General features: G+C 39.0%; 1 protein-coding gene and 1 long non-coding RNA gene across 2 annotated transcripts in view; one reads left to right on the top strand and one right to left on the bottom strand.

Moving 5' to 3' along the window:
• Window positions 1-22,572, bottom strand: part of ZDHHC17 (zinc finger DHHC-type palmitoyltransferase 17) — a 189,910-nt gene that overhangs the window by 5,268 nt on the left and 162,070 nt on the right. The window lies entirely within an intron of this gene.
• Window positions 115-16,583, top strand: LOC112654823 (uncharacterized). The gene is made up of 3 exons (XR_003133395.3): window positions 115-626; window positions 11,083-11,651; window positions 16,271-16,583. It is a non-coding gene; the product is annotated as an uncharacterized LOC112654823 (long non-coding RNA).

Below are 22,572 nucleotides of genomic sequence, written 5' to 3'. Positions count from 1 at the left end.
CTCCATGAATAAACATGAGTTTAATCAAGAGCCACAGTCTTCCTGCTGGAGTTACCAGCATCACAGGATGGAACTCTACAAGAACTAAGAACTGCCTGAGAGGTTCTACAGTTAGAGAGGTGGTCTCCAAGGCCAATACATGCACTGCTTCGCAGATCTCTCTGACTCTTTAAGCTGTCACCTCACACCGCTTCACCAGTGACCAAGATGACACTAATAATTGTTTCATATGAAGCAACATGACATGAACAACCCTGCCTCCTTTAAAGCCTAAAGAGGCTAATCTTGTCTTGCTGTCATCACCGTTGTTGACTCTCTGACATCTATTTGCCTCAGAAAATCAGCATCAACCAGTTGGCTTGTTAACAGGCATCTAACTTTATCTAACCAATGAGAAGTGAGTGACCATCACACTGAGGTATTCCTCTTCTTCTAGATGTTGTCAAGGACGCCTGGAGATAAAACTAACAGAATTGCGCAGAACCCAAAGGTCACAGAGAAGCAAAGAAAGTGCTGAGGAATTGCTATAACGCACCTGGAGCCCATTCTGGCTCCGTACTTCTCATCGTGTAATGCATTTACTATTGTTTCAGCCAGTTTGAATAAGAGTTTGTCGTTGCTTGAAGGTAAAATCATCCTAATTGCAAACTCCTTAGTCTCACAATTTGCTCCAGCTTTGGTTTGCTTACACTCACCCTCTATCCCTGTGCTGGGGCAGCGAAACCTTAAGTGTAATTGGTCAATTGCTAGAGGCTCCATGTGGACAATCTGAGAGAGAAAAACTCAAGGGGGGGTGGGGAGCCCAGTCAACAGGAGGCCTCCACACTTACATGAATTTTACCTTCTGGAACTCTACCAGACTCTCATAGAAAATAGCAGAGAAAAATCCCTTCAAGCTTCTGGTAGGGGGCAGGGAAAATGAATCATTGTTAAATACATAGGAACTATTCTTAAAACTTCCATACTCAGGAGAAACCATCTAACTGAGCCTAATCTGCTGGAGTGTTATGAGAGCCTACCTGACCTGGGGGAAGGGAATATAGAATTCCAACTCCCTCTAGCCTTCCACATGGGAGGAGGGAAATACTTAACTCTAACCATCCTGTCCCACCTAAAGGGGTGGTGGGTGTGGGAAACAACCAAGAAACACACGGGAATTTCACAGTCCAGAGGCAGAGGTTCACTAAAAGACCTACCCAATCATAGCACAATAGAACACGTCTCCTTCCCCATGCCTCGCCACCATATTACTTAAAGCCTATTTATAGCAGTCCCTTTTATCTGGTACAGCAAGTCCAGCTATCAAGAAAAATATACAAGGCATACTAAAAGGCAAAAAACACAGTTTGAAGAGAGAGAAGCATCAAGAGCAGACTCAGATATGGCAGATTTTTATAATTATTGGCCTGGGAATTTAAAACAACTGATTAATATGCTAAGGGGCTCTAATGAGTAAAGCAGATAACACGCAAAAACAGATGAGCAATGGTAAACAGAGAGATGGAAATTCAAGCAAACAAAACAAAATGCTAGAGATTCAAAAAAACTAACATAAATGAAGAATGCTTTTGATGCACTTATTAGTAGACGCAACTTAAGAAAGAATCTGAAAAGGCTTCTAAATATTATATGATTCCAACTATATGATATTCTGGAGAAGGCAAAACTATGGCAACACGAAAAAGATCTGTGGTTGCCAGGGGCTGGGGGAGGAGGTGAGATGAATAGGTGGAGCACAGAGGAATTTCAGGGCAGTGAAAATACTCTGTGTGATGATGGATACATGCCCTTATATATTTATCCAAACCCACAGGATACACAACACCAGGAAAGAACTATATTGCAAATCTTGGACTTTGTGTGATAATGATTTATCAATGTAAGTGCATCAGTTGTAATAAATTTTCCACTCTGGTGGGGAATGCTGATTATGGGAAGATTATACATGTGTGGGGACAGAAGATATATGGAAAAATCTCTGTAGCTTCCACTCAGTTTTGTTGTGACTAAGACTGCTTTAAAAAATGAAATATATCTAAAAAAAAATAATGATGATAATATAGTTCAAAACCCCTCAGCTATAATTACAAAATCAAAAAACCTCTAAAACCCAGAAGTTTTAAAATAGATTTTCTGTGGCACAGTCTGATCTGAGTTAACATGAGGCTGTTTACGATAACTTTGTGTGAATGTGTTTCGCTGTACAAATACTAACGTAATATGATTGGGGGTACTGGAGATATCAAGATACAGAATATTCACCTTCTGTTTTAAAGTCTAAAGAATTCTGAATTCCAAAATACATATCTGACTCCAAGGGTTTCAGAGAAGCAATTATTGGTCTATGTCATAATTAGTATTTACTGAAGACTTAAAATATTCTAGGAGCTTTTCTAAGCACTTTATATTTGTTAAACCATTTGATCCAATTAGTATAATTGTGGTGGTTCCAAAACTAGGGCATCTCCAAAAGGGTATACAATCCAAAAATGCTTGAAGAAAAAAGAATACAAATTATTTGGTGTATGCTAGGCCTTTGGAGAACTTGGACTGCTCTCTCAGTGATGCCTAGCAGAACTCCTGTCTCAAGGATCCACCTTTAGAAAAGATGTGCTTCAGCTCCCCTGTTGCATGAGGGGACAAGTTGCAAGATCTTTAATCTAGATATTTATTGACTGAAGTTCTGAGAAGAGAGGAAAACTCTTTCCCTACATTAGGTCATTTTTTTTTCACCAACCAGCAAACATACACTAAAACTATGAAAATCACTAAATGGAAAGTGAAAATTTTATCTGATGAGAGGATTTAACTTTTCCACGGAGTAATGAATAAATATTTATTGGTTTCTAATGATGAATGGCTAAGGAAAGAATCTATAATTAATACTGTAATCTTTCTTTAGTTATCCACTTCCTGCTGCATAGAACTAAATCAAATCATTGGGAAATTGATTTTCATGCTAGACTTGAATAGTAAAATATCACCAGTTAACCTAATCTCCCTTATTATTTTCCATGCCTCCATTATGAAGAAAGGCTAATAGGCCTCAATTAGATGACATATCATCATATTACATCGATTACAAGCTCACAAGCTTGACTTCTACAACCCACATGTCCTCTCATTTCAAGAGCTATGCAAATAAAGATAAATTTAAAAGCAACAACAGGAAGAGCCACTCCTTCTTGCTAACATAATATAAAAGATGAGGCAATTTATCATAACTGAGGGAAGAGGCAGTACTGTCCTGTTCATCTAATTCTCTAGAACTAAAAAAAGTTCAAGATGGAATTCATCTTTGTTATCTAGCCTTTAGTGCTCGCTTCGCAGCACATATACTAAAAATGTTACCTAGCCTTTAGGAGTACTTTGCAGGAGTAAAGCATCTTTTGTCTGGACACATCAGACTAATTTATGCACGGGAATCATAATGAGACACAGAATTTTCACTTAATCCATCTAGATGCAATCTCAAAAAAATCACTGACTACTGACCCTCTGCCTCCATTTATTAACTTGCTTTGTATAAACCATATTTCCAGGTTCAGTGGGGAATAACTATCACCATCAACTGCCATTGAAGAGCAAAGAGCTTTTAGTCTACGTAGAAGGCAAGATATCATGTTGTTGGATTCAATTCTGGAAAACTGTTAGGAGCCTTTGGAAAGCAATGTTTGACCTATTGTCTGAGTTGAGTTTTTTCAGAAGCAGACCCTGAGATGAGACTTTATGTGCAAGGAAGTGCTCTCAGAGAAAACTGGTAAGGAAGAGAGAGAAGCACAACGGAGAAGAAAAGGAAATGAAGGAGACTTTCATTTCAGCAAGTTCCTAGAGGGCTCTCAGCCTGATTTCCTCAAGAGATTTCTGGAGTGTAAGTCATAGCCTCAAAACTGTTGTGCCCAAGACAAGAGATTGGACCTTCATCTCCCACTGAGGTCATTCACTAGCGAAGCATCACTCTAAGGAGTCATAAACTCCCAGGCCCTTCCAGTTCTCTGTGTCTGTGAACAAAGCTGCTCCAATAGCCTGAGGACAGTCCTTCGAGGAAGATGGCTGCTCAAGAGTTGAAAGCAAAAGCCCATTAAAGCTGGAAGAGTAAACAGAAGTAAAAGGAGTTTGAGAGTCTCTGTGCGAACAATAGCAATGTCCACTATCAAGATACATGGGAAACAACTTGAGAAAACATTTCCAATGTAATTACCCGCCAAAACATGGGTTGAGTGAGGAGGAAGTTAGAATTCAATTATAAAGAGCAAAACCACATTAGGTGTTTCTTGCAGAAAGTTATCTAATGTAGGGATTTAGGTGTTTACACCACAACTGAAAGAACTAGAAGAGCGGTTGTAGATTGGGCTTCCAGAAACAGTTCCCAGTAGGAAAGACCTAGAGGGAAGAGCTGCTAACCCAACCAGGTCTAAAGCAGGTAAGTTAAAACTACAATTGCAGTTGTTACTGGAGGAACACATCTCAGCTGCCATCTAGTGAAGTGCTGATGCAACTGTTAGCTCCAGAGCTGCACTGCACCTGCTAGATCCATACCAGCAAAATATGAGTAGATGAAAAATGAGAGAATCAATCAATGAAAGGGTTTCCTTTGAGTTTTTTTATTATCAAAATATAATATCTGGTAAGATTTCTGTGTCTAAATAGGATCAAATCCTGGGAAAACAATCTAATGTCATATACAGAAAAATACTTTGTGTAGAAAAAAAGTAGCTTGGTTGTATATCAGTCTTCTGGTTTTTTAACTCATTTCACTAATTTTTCCCATTTCCCAATCCCCACCCCCACCCCACCACGGCAACCACCATTCTGTTCTCGGTATCTATGAAGTTGGATTCATTTTTTTTTTTTTAGGTTCCATATATAAGAGAGCTGATACAGTATATCTGATTTATTTCACTTAATCTATTGTCCTCAAGGTCCATTTGTGTTGTCACAAATGGGAAGGTTTCCTTCTTTTATATGGCCGAATATTCATTGTGTGTATATGTGTGTGTGTGTGTACCAAAATTTCCTGTTTCATTCATCCATTAATGGACACTTAGGGTTTTTTCCCCATGTCTCAGCTATCGTAAATAATGCTGCAGCAAACATAAGGCAATGAATATCTTTTCAAGTTAGTGTTATTTTCTTTGGATTAACACCCAGAAGTTGAACTGCTGGATCATATGGTAGACTTATTTTTAATTTTTTGAGGAAACTCTACACTGTTTTCCATAGTAGCTGCATCAGTTTACCTTCCCACCAACAGTGCATGAGGCTTCCCCTTTCTCCACACCCTCGCCAACACTTGTTATTTCTTGCCTTTTTGATAATGGCCATTCTAACAGATGTGAGGTGATATCTCATTATGGTTTTTACATTTCCCTGACGATTAATAATGTTGAGCATCTTTTCACGTTGCTCAACAAACTGGCCATCTGTGTGTCTCCTTTGGAAAAATGTCTATTCAAATGCCATTTTTAAATTGGATTGTTTGTGGGTTTGATACTGAGTTATGGAGTTCTTTACATATCTTGGATATTAGCACCTTCTCAGATGTTCAATTTGTAAATATTTTCTCCCATTCATTAGGTTGCTTTTTCATTTTGTTGATGGTTTCCTTCATTGTGGAAAAGCTTTTTAGTTTGATATAGTCCTCCTTATTTATTTTTTATTTTGCTCCTTTTGTTTTTGGTGTCAGATTCTCAAAATCATCACCAACACCAATGTCAAGGGGAGCTTGCTGCCTATGTTTTCTTCTAGGAGATTTATGGTATCAGCTTCTTTGATTTTTAGGTGTTCTGAGACTATAATGCTGAATGTATCATGGAATCCACCTTGGAGAATGTTCATGCATTCTCATTGTCTTCATCGTTGTAGGTGGATAGCTTTTCTCAACTATGTTTCTCAAACTTCTTAGTTCATGAGGATGTTCCTGGGAGCTTGTGTTAAAAGTGTAGTATCAATTGTTTCAATCTTTACCAATGGGAATCAATAAAAAAAAAATCTCTATTTCTTTGCATTTAAAACTGTACAGTTTAAAAGCTTCCAAATATATAGATAATAAGGATGGTAGTGATCAGTGATGATCAGATGAGAAAGTTTATGATTCAGCTAAACACTGTTCACCATCAGAAAAGGTTTGATGCCAGAGATTTTCATTGGCCCCAAAACCAGGATCTCCACATGCTCCAAGGTCTCCTCTGTTCATCACTATGTACAAATCAGCAGGCTCTAAAATATCCATCTAAAACATTATTTTCATGAAAAGTTACTGGAAGTGAAAAGATTTTTAGAATTCTAGGAATATTATTTTAAGAAAATCTATCTTTTTCCACATTGGGTTTAAATGACATCATCTTTAAAATGCTTTCTAAAATCTTATTCTCGATAAGACATTCTTTATATAACATTATTTCCAATTTTCTTCTTCCTATGTTAAACAGACTGATCCTAAATTGACTACAGTTATATTTGCTGCTACAAATAGGTCTAAAAGTATATTTCCTATTAGATTTTACTTCATTATGAGAGATTCATTTATGAATTTGCATTTTTATTAGAATTATACGTACACACAATAGAAATCTAAAAACCAAAAAAAAAAAAATTCCCCCCCCAAAAATAAATCACCCAAATCTCATTATCCATAAATAACCACAAATAACATTTCAATGAATGTCTTTCTAAAGAGAAGGATACAATTTTACATAAATGGAATCATGTTGAGAGCATTTTTCACTTGTTTTTTTCCACTCAACACTATGTCACAAACATCTCTTCATGTCAATAAATATTGAGCTACATCAAGTTTAGTGCCTTAAGAATTTTATTGCATTTATGTGCAATAACTTACTTAATCAGTCTTCTATTGATAGATGTCTGGGATGTTTCCAATTTTTGTACATTAAAAACAGATTTATAAGAAACACTCATATGCCTACATCTTTTCATTCTTATGTGACATCTCCTCAGGGCAAATGCTTAGACGTGGGAGTACTGGGTCAAAGAGTCTGATATTTTATGAGTTGTTAAGTTGTGTTTCAGAATGGACCGTGGATTTACAGCATCCTTCCTCCCATTCGGTGCACAACCCTAAATGTAACTTTTAAAAAAATAACTTCATTCCTTGAGGAATCTTGAGACATTTTTATTTTCCCGGGTGCATTTCTCTTTAAAACACAAGAGGCTCCAAGACCTAAAATAAATTATTCCCACAAAACTTGTTCTCAGGTTTTAATTCTATGATAGTTGTAAGATAATGTATTTAGGTCTCAAGAAAAATAAAAATTCATGGCTTTTCTCACTAGCACTTAAAACTCTTATTATATAGGAAAGATTTAAAGTGTACTCATTCTGGAGATGTCCATTTTTCTGTTATTAAAAAGACTGAAAAACAGATATAAAACACAGCATTATTAATTTTAGAAAAATGTATAAATCACCAGGTATTACTATTCAGGACAAAAGCTACTTTATTAAGGCAAAGAAATGACCATTTCTAGTGACAAAATTGAAAGTGAGTCTGTCATCCCATTCAAGTTTAATTGAGATAGGAGTTTTCTGTAAATACAGAAACAAAGACCCTGAAAATTAATAAAATTTGTACAAATTAGGAAGCCTAGTCTCACAGGGTTTAGAATGGGGATGATCTTATTTGTGGGAAAAGTAAATAAGAAAGCTTTGTTTGCCCTCTAGATACGACAGATGGATTTATCTTCTACTTCAAAGACTGACTTAGAGGTAAAATTAATGATTGCTCCTCACCCCTGACATCTAGTAGTCAGTGTCACCCAGACCTGATATTTGGTGTATCTGGGGATTCATATTCTCTAGGAAAATGGATCACAGCCGATGCTGGTGAGGTTTACAACGTCTCCATTCCTTCTGAAGGTCAAGAAGGAACATGCACACTAAGTGACTCTGTGAGGTTCATAGGAAGATTGCAGCTTTGGGAAAATAATTTTACAAACAGGCATCAAAATCATTAATTTATTTTCTTTTAGTATAAAAAATTCATAAGCACTATCTCTCTTCTTTTGCTTGTCACACATAGCATATGTTACATTTTTACCTTTTATTTTCCTGCTTAAATTTCTATTATTATTCATATGTGAATTTAAATTTAAATTAGCCAACATATAGTGCATCATTAGTTTCAGATGTAGAGTTCAATAATTCAACAGTTGCTTGTAACACCCAGTGCTCATCACATCACGTGCCCTCCTTAATGCCTATCATCCTGTAACTCCATCCCTCCATCCTCCTCCCCTCCAGCAACCCTCAGTTGGCTTCCTATATTTAAGAGAGTCTCTCAAGGTTTTCTCCCTCTCTGATGACTTGCTTTTCAGTTTTCCCTCCCTTCACCTATGATCCTCTGTGCTGTTTTTTACATTCCACATATAAGTGAAACTATACGATAATTGTCTTTCTCTGATTGACTTATTGCCCTCAGCATAATACCCTCCAATTCCATCCATGTCAATGCAAATCATCCTTTCTGATGGCTGAGTAATATTCCATTGCATTTATCTATACCACACCTTTTTTATTCATTCATCTGTTGATGGACATCTCAGCTCTTCCCAGTTTGGCTATTGTGGACATTGCTGCTATAAACATTGGGGTAGCAGGTGTCCCCTTCCAATACATATTTATTAAATAACTACTATAAGCCAGAAGTTGTTCTAAGCACTAAGGATGAGCAGTCAATATAACACATTCTCTTTCCTGAAGAAGCTTAAATTCTAGCACAGACAATCATCAACTAAATAAATTTGTGGTGATGTCCGTTTCTCATGGAAAAATAAAGTAAGAGGGACAGAGGATACCAAGGAAGGGTGACAGGGAGTGCTACATCAGATACTATAGTCAAGGGGAGCTTCTCTGAGGAGGTGATATTTGAGCAGAGTCCAGGCAATGAGGAGCTTATCATACAGGTATATGGAGGCAGAGAGTAACATTTCAGGCAAAGTGAACAGGAGGTAAGATGAGTTAAAAGAATTATTCTGATTGCTAGGCAGAGGAGCCATATACTGATATGCAGAAGATCGTTGGATGAGCAGGATAAGAAGAAATCAAGAAATGGATGGCTCAGGGTTAAATATGTGGAGATCTCAAGTAGGCAGTTTGATACACATGTATGATGTATACCATACATTTAAATGTCCAGAGCACACATCTAAAGAAGCATATCATAAAATGAATCATAACGTCTCAACACTGGATGAATTCCAGTACTTTTAGTAGGCATGAATCTCAATAACACTCCTGCCCATTGATTATATAGCCTAATTCCATGCCAAGACTGTGTTGACCAGCAGAAAATTCTTCTTGATAATAAAAATTAGTCTGTAAACTCTACCCACCAGTCCTAGCTTCATCCCTTGGATGCCTATGAAAGGTGTCTAGGCAAACTAGCATCTGATAGAGAAAAGACATTTCCACTTGTTGTGAGAAAGAACTATTCAACTTTTAGATCTACCCTAAATATAGATTTGGCATCTCATAAGGGAATGACATTTACAGAGTACAGTAATTTAGGGAGAGGTTGGATATAGATTCAGAAGATTCATGCATCAGCTATATTTCTGAGATCCCTTCTGAGGTTGATATTCTAAATCAGAGCAAATTATTTACAGGATGTTAAGAAAATATATCATAACCTATATTTAACATTGCTTTGGGTGGATGGATCCCTCTATACAGAAGTGTGGAATGCTGGCTCTACAAAGCTCAACTCCATATGTTGAACCCTATTTTTGTCATTGACATATTTTGAAGTCAGAAATAATATCAGCAGTCTGGTCCCCTCCAGAGACATAATCTCTTTAAGAGCTGTGTTCCAGCAACAGACATCTGGAGGGAGGAATAAATTCTCCAGCTTGGCTCCTATTTCAAAGTGGTCATTCGACAGAAAGGGCGAAAAGACAACCCTGCCTCCAGCTGAGGCGGCAGAGGGCCCCAAAGGGTTAACAAGAGTTAACACTTCCAATTGGACAAACAGAAAAAATTATATACCAAGCTCGGTATTGCGCATTTGTGCTAAACGACTTCAGCTTTATCTCTAAGCTTAAACTTCAAGTGGTTGATGGTTTGTCCCAAAATAATCCATTGGCTCTTTCACAAATTTAACAGAATCAATGGGAATACAGCTTATGTACACATCCAGATATTTAGGAGGTTGCCAAACTCAGAAAAATAGGATTCTAGTTGAAAAGTACCAAGATAATGGGACTCAAATAAATGCTTCAACCTGCTTGTTTTCAGTGGACTGTCAAGTACCCACATTCATTTATTCATTCAGCAAACACTTCTAGAGTTTGCTATGGGTTATTACAGGGCCAGGCACTGAGAAATCCATTTTCTACCTCTTTGGAGGAAAAAATAGACTGCAAAATAGTGTGAAAAAAAAAAGAAAAAGAAAAAATGAGTGGCCTAGTAATTACTTGACATCAATGCAGAGCCATAAAAGGATTGTACGCAAGACAACCCAACCATGAGAACAGAATACACCATTATGAGATAATTTTTCTGCTACTACAGACGAAATGTAAAGCAAACTTGCTCCAGTGTCTTATGTTCTGAAATACGCTGAGATTTCTTTTTCCTAATGTCATATTTTATGCAATGCTCTCATGGCACCTGTGGAGCTGGTTATTTTAAAATGTGAAGAGGTATTTGTACACGTGCATCACTACATCTTATTGTGGACTCATAAAATGCTCAGCTTGAAAGGTACTTAGCCAGGGGATAAAATAATTTCAATTTTTATCTGCACATCATTTCTTCCTCTTTAAATGCAGTTTTTAAACTAAAGTGGGAATGCGAGAGAAGAATGATGGGAATCATAAGGTGGGGTTGCTCTCACAGTTTTGAAAGCACAGCAGCTGTTGCAGCAAAATTCCTCCCCCCTTGTACCACCCTAAACCTACAAGTCCTGGCAGGGCTTTAGACTGAGTCACAATCCCTTTGGCGAATCAGAATTTCATGTGGCCCCAATAACTGCATGACTGCCCTGTATGGAGATACTTGAGCTTTTTGAACTACCAATATCAGAAATAGCTATAATTTTTTTCATTTTATTTTTATCCACAGGGAAAGGAGAATCAATCAAAGACAGCAGAAAGAATTTAAAGGAGGGTTTTGTTTATCCCAGTACTTCAAAAGAGAAACCTGAAGAAAACATTTCAAAGGCATCCTAGCCAGGAACTCCACCTTTGTCCAGAAGGCTGAGGGCCTCTGTGTTGGTCCTTATCAAAATATACTATCCTTGTTGACAAAATCCCCAGGAGGCTGGATCCTGAATTATGTCCTCACTGGGCCCCTACACACCCAACTGAAAAAGGGAAGAGGAAGGAACATTCATAATGGCTCTCTGGATTTGGGATTTCTTCTCTTTCTTTGTTAAAGCATCAGAACACTTTATCAAAAGAAGTCGTGCCAGGAAGTTCAAAAGTAAAACAAATAAAAGGACATATGTGGAGGTGCTTTCCACTTTGCAGATGGTAGTGAGAGGGAGGGGCCAGGAAGCTGACTTTGTGCTTGTTCCTACTGTCTGAGTTGTCTCTTCAAAATAATCACTCTCATTATTTTAATTTAGATCGTACAGGAAAGCTTTCCCACATTTTGCTACGTCTTACATCAAATCTAATCACAATGTCCAGGTTAGTTCTGATTTTATGCGAGAGTGTGACAGATTGGTGCCCTGGTGCGGCGGGTACAAGTGGAACAAAATTACAGTTATATTTTTTGGATGAAAACTATATATGAACACATGGTGCTTAAAATGACAAAAAAAAAAAAAAAAGTGGAAGAAAGGGTTCTTTCCCACTAACCCAGCACGGTGAGTTGACTCTAGAGCCATTAAGTTCATGACTTCTGGAATCATAATGCCTTGGTTGGAATCCAGCCTCTCTACTTGCTATCTGTTTAAAATTGTTAACCCTTTCAAAGACCATCATTGCCATCTATAAAATGTGGATGGTAACAGTCCTTACCTCAGAGCTATTATGAGTGTTAAGTGAGTAAAGTTCTTGGCACGTAGTTAAGCGTTCAACAAATACTAGTTACTACCTTTAACAAATGGTCATGTTGCACTCTGCCCATGGGCATGGCACTAGTATAAGTGGTGACTCAGCTTTAAGATTTTATTTATTTGTTTCAAAAAAGAAAGCATGCATGCACAAGTGGGGGGAGAGACAGAGGGAGAGGGAGAAGCAGGCTCCCCACTGAGCAGGGAACCCAATGTAGGGCTCCATCCCAGGACCCTGGGGTCATGACCTGAGCCAAAGGCAGACGCTTAACCAATTGAACCACCCAGATGCCTGGTAACTCAGCTTTAGCACAACAAACTGGTACAGAGATGGCTTTGGTGAATAACAGACAACTTTGGCACAAAGACTGTAGCAAGCAAAACGCTGGCAGCCTCCTGGCCTCCTACCCACCATCAGACCCTCTGGTTCCCACAGGAGCAAGATGCAGTGCTTCATGGTGGACCTCACTGGTAGTGAAGAACTCCTCCGTACAGCTCTGAGGGCACTAGAGGGCTCTTTACTCAGGCAGGGCTAACTCTCTGAGGCAGCCAAGAGTTCAGTATGTCCAAAGAACAGCAAGATGGCCAGTGTGGCAGCAGTGAACAAAGAAAGATGGAAGGAGGCTAAGCAAGACAGTCAACAGGACCAGAACATAGGGTCTTATAGGCTCTTCTATAACTTTTGGCTCTTATTGCAAATGAGATGGGAAGCCACTGCAGGAACCTGAGGAGTGAAAAGTCATTAGCTTGGTTGAAGTAAAGGTCTCAGATAAGACCCTAAACCAAGTGGTCCATCAGTTCTGTGGACCAGGTATCCATACAGGGCCAAATGAAGTAGGTATGCTTTGATTATGGCAGCCGAGCAAACTACAAACAGGTCACTCACTATAATCTCAAAGTAGATTTTACAGGTATTTTATAGTATCCAAATGGATGGTAGGAATCAGAAGTATCTAGGTAATCATCAAACTTCTGTTAGATGCTGTGTTGCTATGATATTATTTACTGAATTATTGAGTTGTAAATATAGGTCAAGTGTAATTACCACAAAGTCTAGTTCAAATCGGAAGCAACTGGCCGTTGGTGTTTGGATCATCCATGGGTCACTGAAAGTGCTAATCCACATTGGAATAGTCCAAATTTAATGAAACCAGAAACAAGGAAAAACTCACAAATGTTAGGAAACATTCAGTGACAACCACTCCCAAACTCAAGATTGTGTATATTTACCTCAAATTTACGAGAGGCTCAAGCTCTCTGAAAGACAGAGTGCCTCACCCACTATAAATATCTGCTGAATAAGTTTAATTTTAATTTTAATTTTAATTTTAATGTAACGTGTCAGCATTTCCCTACTCTCTGGATCTCAAGCCAATCCCATCAATCATCTTTAAGGTTAGCTCTGTCATAAACACCCCAGTGAGCTGAGGTAATATTTTCCAAGAACAGGCAGTTACATGCCCCTTTACTCTCTGTTGTTGAAATTTGCTCCAATATCTGGTCACTCCACCCAAGAGGTGGCCTGCAGAGTAAATTCTCAGTCAAGCATTAATGTAGCTGGAATATTCACAGCACCTTGTATGCATAAAACATCTACAAAAGTGCTTAGAACATTGTTGTTTCTTCATAGTGGTTCCTAACCAATTACAATAGGATTAATGGAGTTGGCTTTTTAAAAACTTAGGCTTCGAGGTTATCTGGCCTGCTGCCTTCCTGGAAAAGGAAATCAAAGGCCAAAGAGTTTGGGGGGATTTCTCCTGGTCTCCAAGAAAGTGAGTTGCAAAGCCACAACTATAATTCATACATCATGACTCTCAGCTCCGGGTTTCTTCTACCTCGTGATGCTTCCTCCCAAGCTGTGTGAGTCAGTTAAGGTTCTATGGTAGCAAGCAACAGAAACCATTTTGGCAGAAACAAACACAAAAGGAAAGATTAGTTAAAGGGATACAGGAGGACTACAAATCAGAAGGAAGAGATTAAAAAAAAAAAAAAGAACAGTCTTGAAATGGAACCAGGTGACTCTTTACAGCAGGAACTGTTGTCAACCTTGCCCAGATGGTACCATTGCCGTCCAGGAGCTCCAGTACTTTCTTTCAGTTTCGTATAATTGTGTGATTATGCAGAGTTGCAGGAGACTCTAACAATATCACGTGCCTACCCCCGTGGTGGTCCTTGAGGGGCAGGAGAAAGCATCTGCTAGAAAGAACCTACAGGAATCACCTCAGAGTTCCCAATGGCAGAGCAAATACCTGGGTTTACCACCATAGTGAGGCAGCACATGATGGGACAAAGTAAGTCCCCTAAACACAATCAGAGTGCAAGTAGGAAAGGGTATTGGTGCTGAGTGGTCAACAAGTGGTAAATGTCAACTACAAGATAAATTCATGCATGAGAGTTTGCACAACCTAAGAAATTTGATAGTTAAGCACAATGTTTTCTAAGTTGACAAAATTATATTTCAATTCTAAGAGGGACATAAATAGTTCAACACCGAGTCATTGGCTGACACTGTATTGAACTAGAAACATGGTTAAGACACTTAAGTTGCTTGATTTTCACAACTCTAGGGCATGAACGGAACAAATATTTGTAAATTTATAGCCTCTATTAACTATTTCAACTACTTAGGAGAATGTAGTCATTTTTCACGTCTCAAGACAGTAACTGTTTTGAAGATTTACTGATAAAAGTAGTAATAGATGGTTGCCTAGAAGTGAGCAGCTGTGGCATTATAATGGTCTGTGGAGGGAGTTAATTCATAAGACAAGTGGACTTGAGCTCAGCTGTCAAGATAGTGGTTTGATTGCTAAAAATTCCCTTAATGATATGATGATCCAATTCAGTAAACTTTTATTGAGTCCTTACTTTTTGGCAGACACTGATAAACTTTGAATAAAGCCTCATCTTTGCCCTCAAAAATATTATACAGTGTGTGGTGAAGGCAAAAAAAAAAAAAAAAAGGAATAAATGATGAAAATATATTTCACCACTTTTGTGAGTAAGTGGGGAGGGTCAAGGCTTTATCTACAGCTACCACTGCCCATTGGGGGGGTTAATGCTCATAGTCTCTACCACAGTACTTCCAAAAGTCCTGAGATTTTGAGATGGTGGTTGGCCCACTTGGATCAATTGACTGGGTATTGAGCACAGTCCTGTGCAGATGGAGGTCACTCTACCAGATGATCTATAAGTGGTTTGATAGTTCTATTTGAAGGGAGTCTCTTGAGGAAGAGTGTGTCTGAGTGTTTCCTTGCATTTCCTTTAACGTTGAAAGAAGCACAACAGATCTAACTGCTGGCTCTCCTGCCCCATTTTATCAGATAGGAACTGTAGTCATTTCTCTATCTGATAAAATTGGGAGAATAAAGTGGTCATGCTCCTATCATCTCTCTTTTCCTTCTTGGGAGCAAGCCTGCTTGCCAGAATGAGTACTGGGAGCTGTCGAATGCCTCCTGGGACATCCCACTATCTCCCAGAGGGAGAGCTTGCCTTCATCGAGCACTGCCTATGGGGAGGAGAAGTACACTCTTCTCATCTGGGGTTCTGTAACCCAGGTTCTACATCTCCAACCTAGGATTTATCAATAATAAGGGGATACCGTGGCCCTTGTTTGCTACTTCTTGGTTTTACTTCTGAATTTGTTTAGGCATATCCCACAACTCCTGATCTCATCTGTCTCTGCCTCCCACCAGGTTATATTCTCTCCATATCTACCTCTTCCCATTAACAGACCCCAGTACTAATGAGGATATGTACCCCAGTACTAAGGTGATATGCAGTCCACACTGGAATGGACCATCTAAGGCTGCTAACTCAGCTCTCACGTGGTTCCCTGGTACTGCTGCCAAACAGCACTCACTCTAGTAGGTGGTCTAGTGTGAGCAAGCTCTCTCTGGAGACTAACTCCACATCTGTATATGTGAACTCTCCAGACCTGGTCCCTCACCCTAGATCCCAGCTCTGTCTCCCACTAGGGTATGCCCCACCTTCTCCCCTTTGTCCTCCACACTCCAGCTCAAGGAATTGTGGCTACCAGTTAGCGCTTCTCTAGCCCATCACTTCTATCAAATCTCATCTCTACATGGGTACTTCTTAGCCCCAGGATTTGGAACTCAAAGGTCAACAAGCAACTCCTTTTTCTCTGTATGTCCACTCGATCACCCCCTTCACACAAACTATTTAGCTGGCCAAGGGGTAAGGATAAATATGGGAAACAAAAAGCTGCTCTGAAAATATTATTCTCCTCCACAGGTGACCACGCAATTACAACATGATGTCAAAACAAGAGCAGTAAGTCCAGAGCACTGAGCTGATGCAAATGAAGGCAATTCAGCACAAGGGCATTTTCTAAGAAAGGCTTCGGGGGAGACAAGGGAGTACTCCTGGTCCAGGCTTGAAATTGTCAGAATAGAACGGAGCTCTTACAAAGATCTGCGATATTGTGTGCTTGTGTTGTGGGAATTAAAAAAAAAAAAAAAGTAAACAAGCAATGTTTTTTATTTTATTTTTTATTTTTTTAAGAGAGGGAGAGAGAGTGAGAGCACAGGGCAGAGGGAGAAAGAGAATTTCCAGAAGGCTCCACACCCAGCACGGAGACTGATGTCAGGCTCGATTTCGGAACTGAAATCAAGAGTGAGATGCTTAATCAACTGAGCCACCCAGGCACCACTTGTTTACTTTTGATTTATGAAAATTCAAGTGAAAGTAGGAAAATGGTACAATAAGCTCCCATTACCAAGTGCATTAATTACCAACTCATGGCCAAACTTACGTCATTTAAACCACCCATCTTCCCTTAGCCAAATTATTTTGAAGCAAATTACAGACATGTTAAGAGGTGGGGACTTCTTTTTTTTTTTTAATATATATATTTTTAAATTTATTTATGATAGTCATATAGAGGGAGAGAGAGAGGCAGAGACACAGGCAGAGGGAGAAGCAGGCTCCATGCACCTGGAGCCTGACGTGGGATTCGATCCCGGGTCTCCAGGATCACGCCCTGGGCCAAAGGCAGGCTCCAAACCGCTGCGCCACCCAGGGATCCCGAGGTGGGGACTTCTAAAATATTATTTCCATGCCATCACTACACATAAAGATCACTGATAATTTTTAGTATTGTTAAATAACCAACCAATGTTCAGATTTCCCCCAATTGCAGGGAAAAAAACAATTAAAATTAAACAATTTAATTAACAATTAATAACAATTAAAAACAAAAAAACAAAACAGTTGCTGCTTGAACTGGACGCCAAGTGAGGAGGTTCATACATTGTTTTTGTTTGATATTTATTGTCTCTTTTCATCTATAGTTTCCCCTTTTTCCCTTGTAATTCATGTGTCAAAGAAACCAGATTGTTTGTCCTATAGAGTTTCTCACATTCCGAAATTTGATGAATAAATCCCCGTGGTGCCTTTTTATATATTCCTCTCTTCCTTCTATTCACTATAAATTAGTTAGATCTAAAGCTTGCTTTGATAAAACTTTGATTTTTTTGGACAAAAATATTTTATAGGTGGTGCTGTAGATTTCCAGTAGGAGCCACCTAATTTTTTATTGCCTCTTTGTGAGATTAGCAACAATTGAAGATGATTGCTCACATTCATTATTTCATTAAGTGTTCATATTTGCATTCTAGAGGTTTATAACAAAACCCACAAAGAGAATTGATGCTTCTCAGTGATTAGGGGGCTGGGAATAGTATCTATTACCATCTACTCTCTAACACTTAGGCTAGAGTCAAGAGGGGAAGGAAGAGGAGGCCACACAAGCTTCACCAGCCAGTGTGAAATAGGACTTTTCAAAAATTTCAGGATACGCTAATAAATCTCACATAACAGCAGGATTGTGACAACCAAATTTCAAAGTCTAAATTAAAAATAGAGGGATTTAAATGCATGTTCCAGAAAAGTTCTACCATGAAACAGAGTTTCCTAGAATCCAAATATCATTTCCTTTGTGTTCACTACTCAATCACATTTCCTTAGTTTCACTTTAAGGACAAACAATTCATTCCATTTCTATCAATTCTCATTTTCTTCTTTCCATTGCACAGATTCTCCTTCCCTGGTTGACATTCTCCTTGTCATAAATTAAAAAAATCAGTTGGATTCATGTATACACATTCCTGTCAAGAATTTTAAAAAATCACTAAACATGAAAAGTAAAGACCACACTATGAAACAAAAGAAGCATCTATTTTCCTACCCAGGACATCTGCAAGCAGTTAAGGTGTTGTAATAATTCTTTTTCTTTGTGCATCAATTGCTAAGCCACCTGTTAAGATTTCAGTATTACTCACTCCACAATGCAGGCTGAGAATTTACACTAAATGAAGAATTGCTCCCAAGACAAGCTCTTTTAAAAATAAGGCATTGGCTAGACTCATTTCTTATCTAGCAAGCAGCAATGAAAAGAAACCTTTTTATCTCATTTGTTTCATAGGTCTCAATGAAGTCCTACAAAAAGAAAAGATTTATTTTCATATATGCCTAATTGAAGGCAAAAATTCAAATAAGATAATAATCACAATTCTTTAATTGCCCAGGAAATATTAGGGTTAGTATTGGGGAAGGTGGGGTGGCAATTGTGAAAGACAGATTTGACCATCATAAATATGAACACCATATGATGTGCCTAAATTCATAGCTTGGCAGTGAACTTACAATGTGTCACACTTCAAAGAAGCCTAGACATGTTTTCAAGTGCATTTTTTTTTTTTTTAGGTTTTAATTTAAATTCCAGTTGGTTGCCATACAGTGTCAAGTGAAATCTTTAACACTTTCAGTTCTATCTCAAGTTCTGTGACTGTTTCTGAAAATGCTTATTTAAAAATGAAAGTCATTGCAGCCTTTTGTTTCAGAAATGGGCATAGAAAATAGTGTCATGAGTGCTCCCTAACCACTGCTTATTCAAGATGGATTTAAGACAACTTCTAAAGACACAAAAAAATGAGAAATGAGAAAAAGAGAAAGCCATAAAAACAACAACAACAAAAAAAATAGAAGTGGGAATGAAGCTAGTCCACAAAAGTTACCCCTGCCTACTTCCTAGGAGGCTACTGTCTATGCATGAAGAGATTTTTCTAAGACTCAAGGACTGTATTAAATAAAGCCGAGTAGGATTGACCTCATGTGGGTATTTCTACTGAGGCCTTCACCCTGTCATATCTTTCTCCCATCCTTTCATCTGTCCTGTGACTTTAAAACTTTTAGGTTAAAAATAGGTCTTTAGGGCACCTGGATGACTCAGCGGTTGAGCGTCTGCCTTTGGCTCAGGTCATGATCCCAGGGTCCTGGGTTCGAGTCCCATATCAGGCTGCCACAGGGAGCCTACTTCTCCCTCTGTCTATGTCTCTGCCTCTCCATGGCTTTCATGAATAAATAAAATCTTAAAAAAAATAAAAACAAGTCTTTAAAAACAGCACAAAACAGCCATAATTTGATCAATTTCAAGTCATCAATGCCTTTAGATTCCTTTAGAAATACTTTTCCTAATCCTGAAGCAAGTGCAACTACCAAAGATCATAGTAAGCCCTTTGAACCTTTCTTGGCCCTTTGAAGAGTTTCTAAAAATCAGAGTGTGGATTATTTCAATTATGTTTTCCCTCATTTCAGCATGGAAAATTCTCCATGTCACATTCTGACTTCATGAGTCTTAGAACGAGTACTACCTAAGAGTTGGCTTCAGCAGCTGAAAAGTCATTCGTCCCTACATTCTTTTTTTATTTATTCATAAATTTGCCAATTTAACAGATATGTATTGAGTACTATCTATGTCTAGAGGTGGCACTGGGTACAGTGAGGAAGGGTGGGCCAAGACATGTTCTGTCTTTAAGAGCGAAGCAAACCAAAGGCCTAATCTCAATCTCTTTCCTCCCTGAAGTTTGGCATTGCCTTTTGACACAGCCTATACCAGTGAGATATAAAAAACAACAATAAACTCTGCTCAGATTTCTGGAAAAGCTTTCTTGATTAAATGAAAGACTTAACTAGAGCAGAGACTTTGGCTCTGCAAAGAGTGAGCTGCTGAACCAATGCCAACAGCTGGTTTCTTTCATCTTAACATTTTGCAGATAAGAAAAACAACCTCCATTTAAGCACCTCGAGTCAAATTTTTCTGTTACTTGCAGCCAAAAGCATTCCTAACTAAATCAATGAATTTACAGTCAATTTGAAAAATTAGACACAGTTAACCATAAAAGACAAAAAGAAGAAAATGCTATCATACAGGCTTCAACCGAATATTATTGGCTTTAAGGAATAAACATCATTTTTATTTAGGAAGTAATTAAGGAAGAAGAGATGGAAGAAAAATGGGGAGAAAGGGAGGAAAAGTTGAAGGTTTTTGCTGTTACATGTATTTGTTTCAGCAAAACTGCTTTAGAAATGATTTGAGACAAAGCCACCTTTTCAAAGCTCAGACAATGGAATGGTCATCCCTGCAGGACCAGGTAATGTGGCCCTGGGGTAAGGACACTGGGGGGAGAGAGCAATAAGGAAGAACTAGTATTTGTGGACAGAGTTGGGGTAGCTGAACTATGAATTATGATTTGAGGGAGAAGATAATTTTTTTTAAAGATTTTGAGAGCGAGCACATGAGCAGGGTTGGGGGGCAGAGGGAGAGGGAGAAGTAGACTCCCCGTTAAGCAGGGAGCCCCATGTGGGGCTCATCCCAGGACCCCTGGATCATGATCTGAGCCAAAGGCAGATGCTTAACCGACTGAGCCACCCAGGTGCCCGAGAATTTTTAAGAGGTTTTGATAAATGTTGAAAAATAAGATTACCCCTTTATTTCTTTCCTTTCTTTTTTTAGACACTTCAGTAGTGATTTGTATTGTTTCTTAGGATTTTTGAAGTAGATATATGTTCCATTGAATAAAATACTGTACAAAGTGGAAACTTCAGGTAATTTAAGAAGGGCTGGAGTATTCAAGTTTCACATGCATTTTTATATTGCATCATTACATCCTACTTTACATCCTACTTTAAGAAAGAGCTATTATTTTTTAAAACATAAGGAACTGAGGTTCAAGAGACTAAAGCATTTGCCTCATCTTTTATTTTTAGAAAGCTGTATAGTAAAAACTGAATAAACCTTGCCCATATCCAACATCCTTTCTCTTTCTACTATCCTATGTGGCCTGGAAAAAAAGGGAAGTGGAGAAAAATAGGAAAGATACAAACAGGGCTGAGAAAAAAAAAATTTCTTAAACAGGAATTTCCCTGAAAATTCATAATATGTAACTAGAAGCCATAAGAAGGTTTTGTTGCTCTGTGTAACGTAAGGCAAAAACAAAAACAAACCAACTAGTTTTTTTTGTTAGATGAAAGGTAGCTGTTCTTCTGACTCTCTGGGTGACCTTGGAGCATGAACTTAACATCTCTGGGTCTTAGTTGTCTCATCTGTAAGAGGAGCTACTCCGAGGATTCAATGAAATAATGCATATGAAGTATTTAGCCACAGTGCCTGCCGTGTTGTAAGCTGCAAAACTGTTAGCTGTTGCTACCGTCCTGATTGTGCCAATTTTTTCTCTTTCCCTGCCTCAATCCATGCTCGACTGTAAGTGAGAATGTGTTGTTCCATTCCTTTTCTGTTCTTTAAGACCATGGGTTTCCAAGAGGTCCAAAAATAGAAAAAAAAAAAAAAAAGAAAAAGAGAAAGAGAGAAAGAAAAAGTAACAAGAGGTGCCTACAGGCAACGGAAAGAAGTCGCCTCAGAAGGAACAGTGTGCAACGTGAATGCTCCTGGGCCACCCCCGAGGTCAGCAGGCCTCTTCTCCAGGGCCAATAAGCATATTCGCGCCCCTTACATGCAGTAAGGCTTCAGGAGGGCCAAGCAGCCTGTCTTCCGTGGCGGAAAGGGGCATTTTCACGCAGGGAGACTTACAGCAACACCAGAAGGTCACAAAGGAAGGGGCCTCCCACTCTCTATGAAAGATGACATTGGATCATTTACTCCTTTACTTGATGTTTAAACACACTCACTTTTTTTAAAAAAACTTATGGACTGCCATGATTCCCTTTTTTTTTTTTTTTTTTTTTTTGCATGCTGCTACACCTGAAACATTTCCCTAAAAATGTCTGAGCTGCATTTCCTCAAAGTATCTAAAGATACTTTTTTCCTTAACTTCTTCCTGCCTCAACTTGCAACACTGGTGAATAAGCCCTATTTTGCAATTGATGCTTACCGCGTGAGCAGAGCTGTAGTTGATTGTTTCTAGACTTGAACGACCAGACCAAGAAGGCCCACCGAGGCAGGGGAGGCCCTGAAGGCAGGGCCCAGCTTGGTCTATCCAGGCCGGGCTGAGGGCCCTCGGGGGGGGGCCCCCCCTCCATGGGGCACGTGGGAGATGCAAAGCCCCCCGTGAACAAGAACAGGCTGCTGGACGGAGCGCCCCGCTCCAGGTAGGATGGGGGGGCCTCAGGCAGGAGCAGGTGGCCACGCTGGCCGGCCCCGTGGGGCTCCACTTCTCACCATGGCAGCCTCTCAAGGAAGGCTCTTTCTCACTCTCGGCTCCCACCAGCCCACGAAGTGTGGACACAGCAGTTTATTT

Source organism: Canis lupus, chromosome 15 (assembly GCF_003254725.2).
Source record: "Canis lupus dingo isolate Sandy chromosome 15, ASM325472v2, whole genome shotgun sequence".
Classification (NCBI taxonomy): domain Eukaryota; kingdom Metazoa; phylum Chordata; class Mammalia; order Carnivora; family Canidae; genus Canis; species Canis lupus.
This window is presented reverse-complemented; position numbering and strand designations above follow the sequence as displayed.